General features: G+C 40.6%; 1 protein-coding gene across 14 annotated transcripts in view; it reads right to left on the reverse strand.

Annotated features, from left to right (window-relative positions):
- LOC123761029 (vacuolar protein-sorting-associated protein 36) overlaps positions 1–2,712 on the reverse strand; it is a 19,228-nt gene extending 16,516 nt beyond the window's left edge. For 5 of the 14 annotated variants that reach the window (XR_006773200.2, XR_006773199.2, XM_069339375.1 and 2 more), the window contains exons 1-2: positions 2,580–2,712; positions 801–886 (exon numbers count right to left, since the gene is read on the reverse strand). The gene's annotated coding sequence lies outside the window, so the exon portion shown is untranslated. Of the gene's footprint in view, positions 1–800; positions 887–2,433 lie in introns of all 14 variants that reach the window. The other 9 variants (XR_006773201.2, XM_045746855.2, XM_045746851.2 and 6 more) reach the window with 5 other exon arrangements.
- Positions 2,713–6,309: the final 3,597 nt, after the last annotated feature.

The following is a 6,309-nucleotide window of genomic DNA, read 5'->3' on the forward strand; positions in this document are numbered from 1 at the left end:
AGGACCCTCTAGAGGATTCAGTTGAATCCCAGTTTACTTTGCTTCTATTATGTCATGGTATAGTGGTCTAAGGCATTTGCTTTGGAGTACCCAGAGCATAGGTTCGAATTCTCCTAATGGCTACTACTGATTTTCTCAGTTACCATTCATACCCTGACATTTCCTATGCTCTATAGGCATCCCTGGAGCATATCTAGAGAGAGTTTCAGAAGTTCTTCTACTTCCCGAGCCCGGCCCGAGACTGGGCTGATTTCATTGTGCAAAATTTTAATTCCAACCTGTCATATGAAGGGCAACAACCAAGAGAACCTGTTTATATAGTGATGTAACCACATCTAGCTAATTTTTCACAGCCGAGCCTCGAAAATCTCATTTTCAAAGGAAAAGGAGCTCATTTTTACTGAACAAAAACCCTCTACAACTGGAAATAAGAAAAAAGTCAGAAAAATTCGGTTTTAAATATACTTAGTGACTTTCCCAAGGCCCCAACTATTACTTGTTATGTTTCACCCATCTCTGAACTCTGTCCCAAAATCCTAAACAAATCCACACATCCCCTGCTTCAGCGAAATCTTGTTTGTCAAATCAGGTGAGTAAATCCGGCAAGGAAAGTGTGCTCTCCAACTGGAGATTCACTGAATCGAGGTGGGTTGAATCAAGGAAGTTTCATGGGTATATACCAATCCCGAGTCAAAATACACCTCATTACTATACAATGTACTTTGCCTAAATCAGAGCCATACCTATCTAAATACAGTACAGTACAGTATAGTGCATTGCTGTAGATTAATTATTCTTACCTTAAAATAACAGGTAAAGTCCTTAAATTTTCCGATGAAAAGAACGTTTCAGATCTCTGGATATGGTGAAAGTGTCACACCTAAACCTGAAGAGCAAACAATATGTTTTAGAATAAATATGTCATCACATTTTACATTCAAAACAAATAAAAAATATTGAGAATCAGTTACTGGTTGAAGAGCATAAAGTGCTAATAATATAAACACAAAAGATGAGAGCAGATTTTTATTTTTTTCATAAACAATAGTCATGGGAACAGCATTTATTTGATTTGATAAACCCCTTTAAGGCAAAATAACCGAGTCTAATCACAAAATGGTGTTTATCTACATACAGATCAATTATCAATATTTATTTCTTTATCTAAATATTATTAGTTCTCAATTAGCATTGTTACTGCAATATTAACTATGACAATATGCTCAGCTATATAAATAATTTATTTACAACACTAAATTAGACATTACAACTAGGCTTACTATACCACCACCTGATGGCAGTAGCAGCCAATGCTGAAACCAACAACAAATTCTTTGTTTTTCAGTTTTGTATTCAGTTCAACTGCACAATGTATTGGGTTGGGATAGGCTAAAAATTTTGGGGGTTAAGATAAGAGTTTTAAGTTTGGTTGATAAGGTTAGGCAGTCCTATTCCCACTTATATAAAGAACCATTTATTAATTTATTGATAACAATACTAAAATTATTATTATTATTATTATTTAATACTCAATACAGTACTATTAATAATACTCAAATTATATTACAATGTACCTGTTGATAAACCTCAAATTTTATCAGCTATGAATTCCGGGTGGAACAGAAATGGTTGTGCATATTTCCTTTCACCTAATATATCTCAGTTCATCTAGTAGTAAACATGTACCCAAGAGTTAGACAACTTTGTGTAGGGGTTCAGTCCCTGAGCCCATTATGTGCCACTGTAACCCTTTCCACTACCGCCCACAAGATGGGTATGGGGTGCATAATAAATGAACTAAACTAACTTCATCCTGGGGATGCCAGTAGTTTGACCTTGGCGGATCTCGATGCTAGCTTGAAGTATTTATTTATTTATATACAAGGAGGAACTTTGGGTTTATTAGAGTACAGAGAATTGAAATTTTACATATACAGTACAGTATACTATACATGTGCTATACACAAGCTGCCTTCCACTGACAAAAGAAATTATTACTATTATTATTATGGTAGGCTGGATTAGGTTAGGTGAGGGTACTCCGAGTTAGGTTGGTTTAAAGTTGTTGGGAATAGTTTTAGATACAAAGTGACCTGTATCCTACCAGCAAACTTTGATCAAAGTCAGTGTATATGTAATTTATAAGTAATTTTTTCTAACAGCTCTAAAGCATAGCCAAGGATTCTAGGGAAATACTCTACTATATTCCACAAAGCTGGTGGGACACAAGTACCAAGTTGTACACGTTAATTCATGAAAATCAGTACTGTATAAATGTATAACTGCACTTGCAAGACATTGTTCAATCCAGAAGCGAGCCCACTCCTAACACTTACACCCAAATGCAAATGTTTATTCAGGTAAAGTACATACATACAAGGGGGTGACACAAATATTGATGAATTTATAGATAAGAGCTAGCACACACATTACCTAAAGCCACTATTACGCAAAGCATTTCGGGCAGGAAACCATGACACTGCGACACCTAGCACTAACCCTAACTCATTACCACTTGCTACGGCCGTGGGAACACCACAATAATCCTGTAACACTGTACAAGGCTGGTATTGACGTACTCTGTGGGAGGACGTGTGAGGGACCGAGGCCGTCTCATGTGGGAGCAAACATTCCCTGGCCACAGAAAACGGTCGCCAGCTCCTCCAACCAGAGTTGCCAGGTCCAAATTGCTGAAAGTAGCGAGCTGACGGTCTAAAAGTAGCGAATTTATAATAGGAGTAGCCCAATTTTTTGTTTAGTGACTGATATGGGTTTCAAAGTAATATATTTTGATATATAGAGTACACTCCACGATGTTAATTGTTTTATTAATATTATTTCTGCACACACACACACACACATATACAATATATTTACACAGATATATATATATATATATATATATATATATATATATATATATATATATATATATATATAAATAAATAAATATATACATATACATTATATATATATATATATATATATATATATATATATATATATATATATATATATATATATATATATATATATATTTAACCTAAAAGGGGTACCATCTCTGGTGAAAGTGAAGGGACTAATAGCCTCGGAGAAGAAAATAAAGAGTACCCAGGGAAGACCTTGTGGCTCCTCACTGAACACTGATATTTTTTTCTACCACCCCTATTCTTTTAGTATGTGTGTATATATTTTGTAACCGGAGCCCAACTAGTTGTGTAACCGAAGCTCGACCAGTTGTGTAACCAGACCCTGACCAGTTGTGCAACCGTAAGCCTAGCAAGTATACATCTCATCCAACCCCCACCAAGCTAAACAGTCCCAAAGCACAACAAAACAAAAATCAACTTAGCCTACCTAAAACCCTCCACAAGACACCAATTCTTGAGCCATAGCAAACAATTGAACTATATACAAAAAAAGAAACTCAGATTTCTAGCAAACATATAAACATAGATCGAGCCTTAGCAAACAAACCTGGAGCACAAGTACACAAACAACCGCTGAAGCACAACCATGTACGGACCGAAGCCTGACCATGCACAACCCACAGCCCAAGTGACACCCCCGGAGCCCGACCAGTTATTTAACCGGAGCCCGACCAGTTATTTAACCGGAGCCCGACCAGTTATTTAACCGGAGCCCGACCAGTTGTGTAACCGAAGCCTGACCAGTTGTGTAACCAGACCCTGACCAGTTGTGCAACTGTAAGCCTAGCAAGTATACATATCATCCAACCCCCAGCAAGCTAAACAGTCCCAAAGCACAACCAAACTCCATTCCTAGGTCGACCAAACAAAAATTTTCTTAGTGCTACCTAAAACCCTCCACTTGCCCTAGAAACCAACTATGGAGTCATATCAAACAATTGAACTATATAAAAAAAACTAATTTCTAGCAAACATATAAGCAGAGCCCTTGCAAACAAACCTCGAGTACTAGTAAACAAACAACCACTGGAGCACAACCATATACGAACCGGAGCACAACCATGTACGAACCGGAGCACAACCATGCACAACCCAAAGCCCAACAAGTCACACCCCTGGTGTTGTGTAATCGGAACCCGACAAGTTGTGAAATCGAAGCCCAACCAGTTTTCTAACTGCAAGCCTAGCAAGAACGAACCAAACAAACAACCTCTGGATCACAACCTTGCACGAACGGAAGCCCGACCATGCACAACCCATAGCCGAAGTGACACCCCCGGAGCCCGACCAGTTGTGTAACCGGAGCCCGACCAGTTATTTAACCGGAGCCCGACCAGTTATGTAACCGGAGCCCGACCAGTTGTGTAACCGAAGCTCGACCAGTTGTGTAACCGGACCCCGTCCAGTTGTGTAACCGTAAGCCTAGCAAGTATACATCTCATCCAACCCCCACAAAGCTAAACAGTCCCAGAGCACAACCAAACACCATTAGTAGCTCGACCAAACAAAAATCAACTTAGCCTACCTAAAACCCTCAACAAGACACCAACTCTTGAGCCATAGCAAACAATTGAACTATATACAAAAAAAGAAACTCAGATTTCTAGCAAACATATAAACATAGATCGAGCCTTAGCAAACAAACCTGGAGCACTAGTACACAAACAACCGCTGAAGCACAACCATGTACGGACCGAAGCCTGACCATGCACAACCCACAGCCCAAGTGACACCCCCGGAGCCCGACCAGTTATTTAACCGGAGCCCGACCAGTTATTTAATTAACCGGAGCCCGACCAGTTATTTAACCGGAGCCCGACCAGTTATTTAACCGGAGCCCGACCAGTTATTTAACCGGAGCCCGACCAGTTGTGTAACCGAAGCCTGACCAGTTGTGTAACCAGACCCCGACCAGTTGTGCAACTGTAAGACTAGCAAGTATACATCTCATCCAACCCCCACCAAGCTAAACAGTCCCAAAACACAACCAAACTCCATTCCTAGGTCGACCAAACAAAAATTTCTTAGTGCTACCTAAAACCCTCCACTTGCCCTAGAAACCAACTATGGAGCCATATCAAACAATCGAACTATACACACAAAAAAGAAACCTGAATTTCTAGCAAACATATAAATATAGAGCCTTAGCAAACAAACCTGGTGCACTATAGTACACAAACAACCGCTGAAGCACAACCATGCACGAACCGAAGCCTGACCATGCAGAACCCAAAGCCCAATTAAGTGACACCCCCGGAGCCCGACCAGTTATTTAACCGGAGCCCGACCAGTTGTGTAACCAGAGCCCCACCAGTTATGTAACCGGACTCCGACCAGTTGTGTAACCGCACGCCTAGGTCTTCTTAGACTGTAGCTGGTGCGCCCCCACATGAATTATTGCATCCAGGCATGGAGACCTTATCTTCAGAAAGACATAGCTACTCTGGAGCCATGTCTTACCAGAGCTATGGAGCTATGTCTTACGACAAAAATCATACCAGAGCTAAGTCATCTGTTGTATCAGGAACGGATGAGGGCCACAGGGCTAACACCACAAACCAGGCATGACAGGGCGGACTTCATAGAAACCTTTAAAATACTAAACAATTTGGAGAAAGTTGATCAGGACAATGTCTTCAAAAGGTCAGATGTTACACGAACAAAGAGCAACGGGTTCACACTCATCAAGCCAGAATGCTTTTTCACCCGCAGGGTTGAAAAAGTTCCACTGGCGGTTCCACCAGTGGAACCGCCTACCCGCCGAAGCAGTAAACGCCAAACCTCTGCTGGGCTTTAAAATACAGCTGGAAAAGATCAGGACAAATAGGGGGACCTTTGACAAGCCGCCGGCTTACTGCCCTCATCGAGGCCACTAGTGTGAACTGTATCAAGATTGTAACTTGCTTAGCTAAATGAGATCGTATTCCAGGGACCTGCCCGAAACGCTACGCGGACTAGTGGCTGTACAAGAATGTAACAACTCTTGTATATATCCCCCCCCCAAAAAAAAAAGAAAAAAAATTGTGGGGCTCAGTCAATGAGCCCATTATGTGCCTCTGTAACCCTTTCCACTACCACCCACAAGAAGGGTATGGGGTGCATAATAAATGAACTAAACTAAACTATTGCAGTATTTGTATATTGGACTGTCGCTTGTCACTAAACTTAGTTGTTAACTATTAACTTGATGAAATAATATTACCTTATACGCGATAATAATTCTGAATACACAGCGATAAAGTTAAGGAATGCTGCTGTGGGTCGGGCGGCGGCGTAGGCGAGCCTGGCCTGAGGACAGGGAACTGTAAATGCTTCACACTCCACATACAAGTGAAAATAATTGCCAACAGAACCTAAATACCGAACCTACTATACGCCT

The sequence above is a fragment of the Procambarus clarkii genome, chromosome 41 (assembly GCF_040958095.1).
Source record: "Procambarus clarkii isolate CNS0578487 chromosome 41, FALCON_Pclarkii_2.0, whole genome shotgun sequence".
NCBI lineage: Eukaryota > Metazoa > Arthropoda > Malacostraca > Decapoda > Cambaridae > Procambarus > Procambarus clarkii.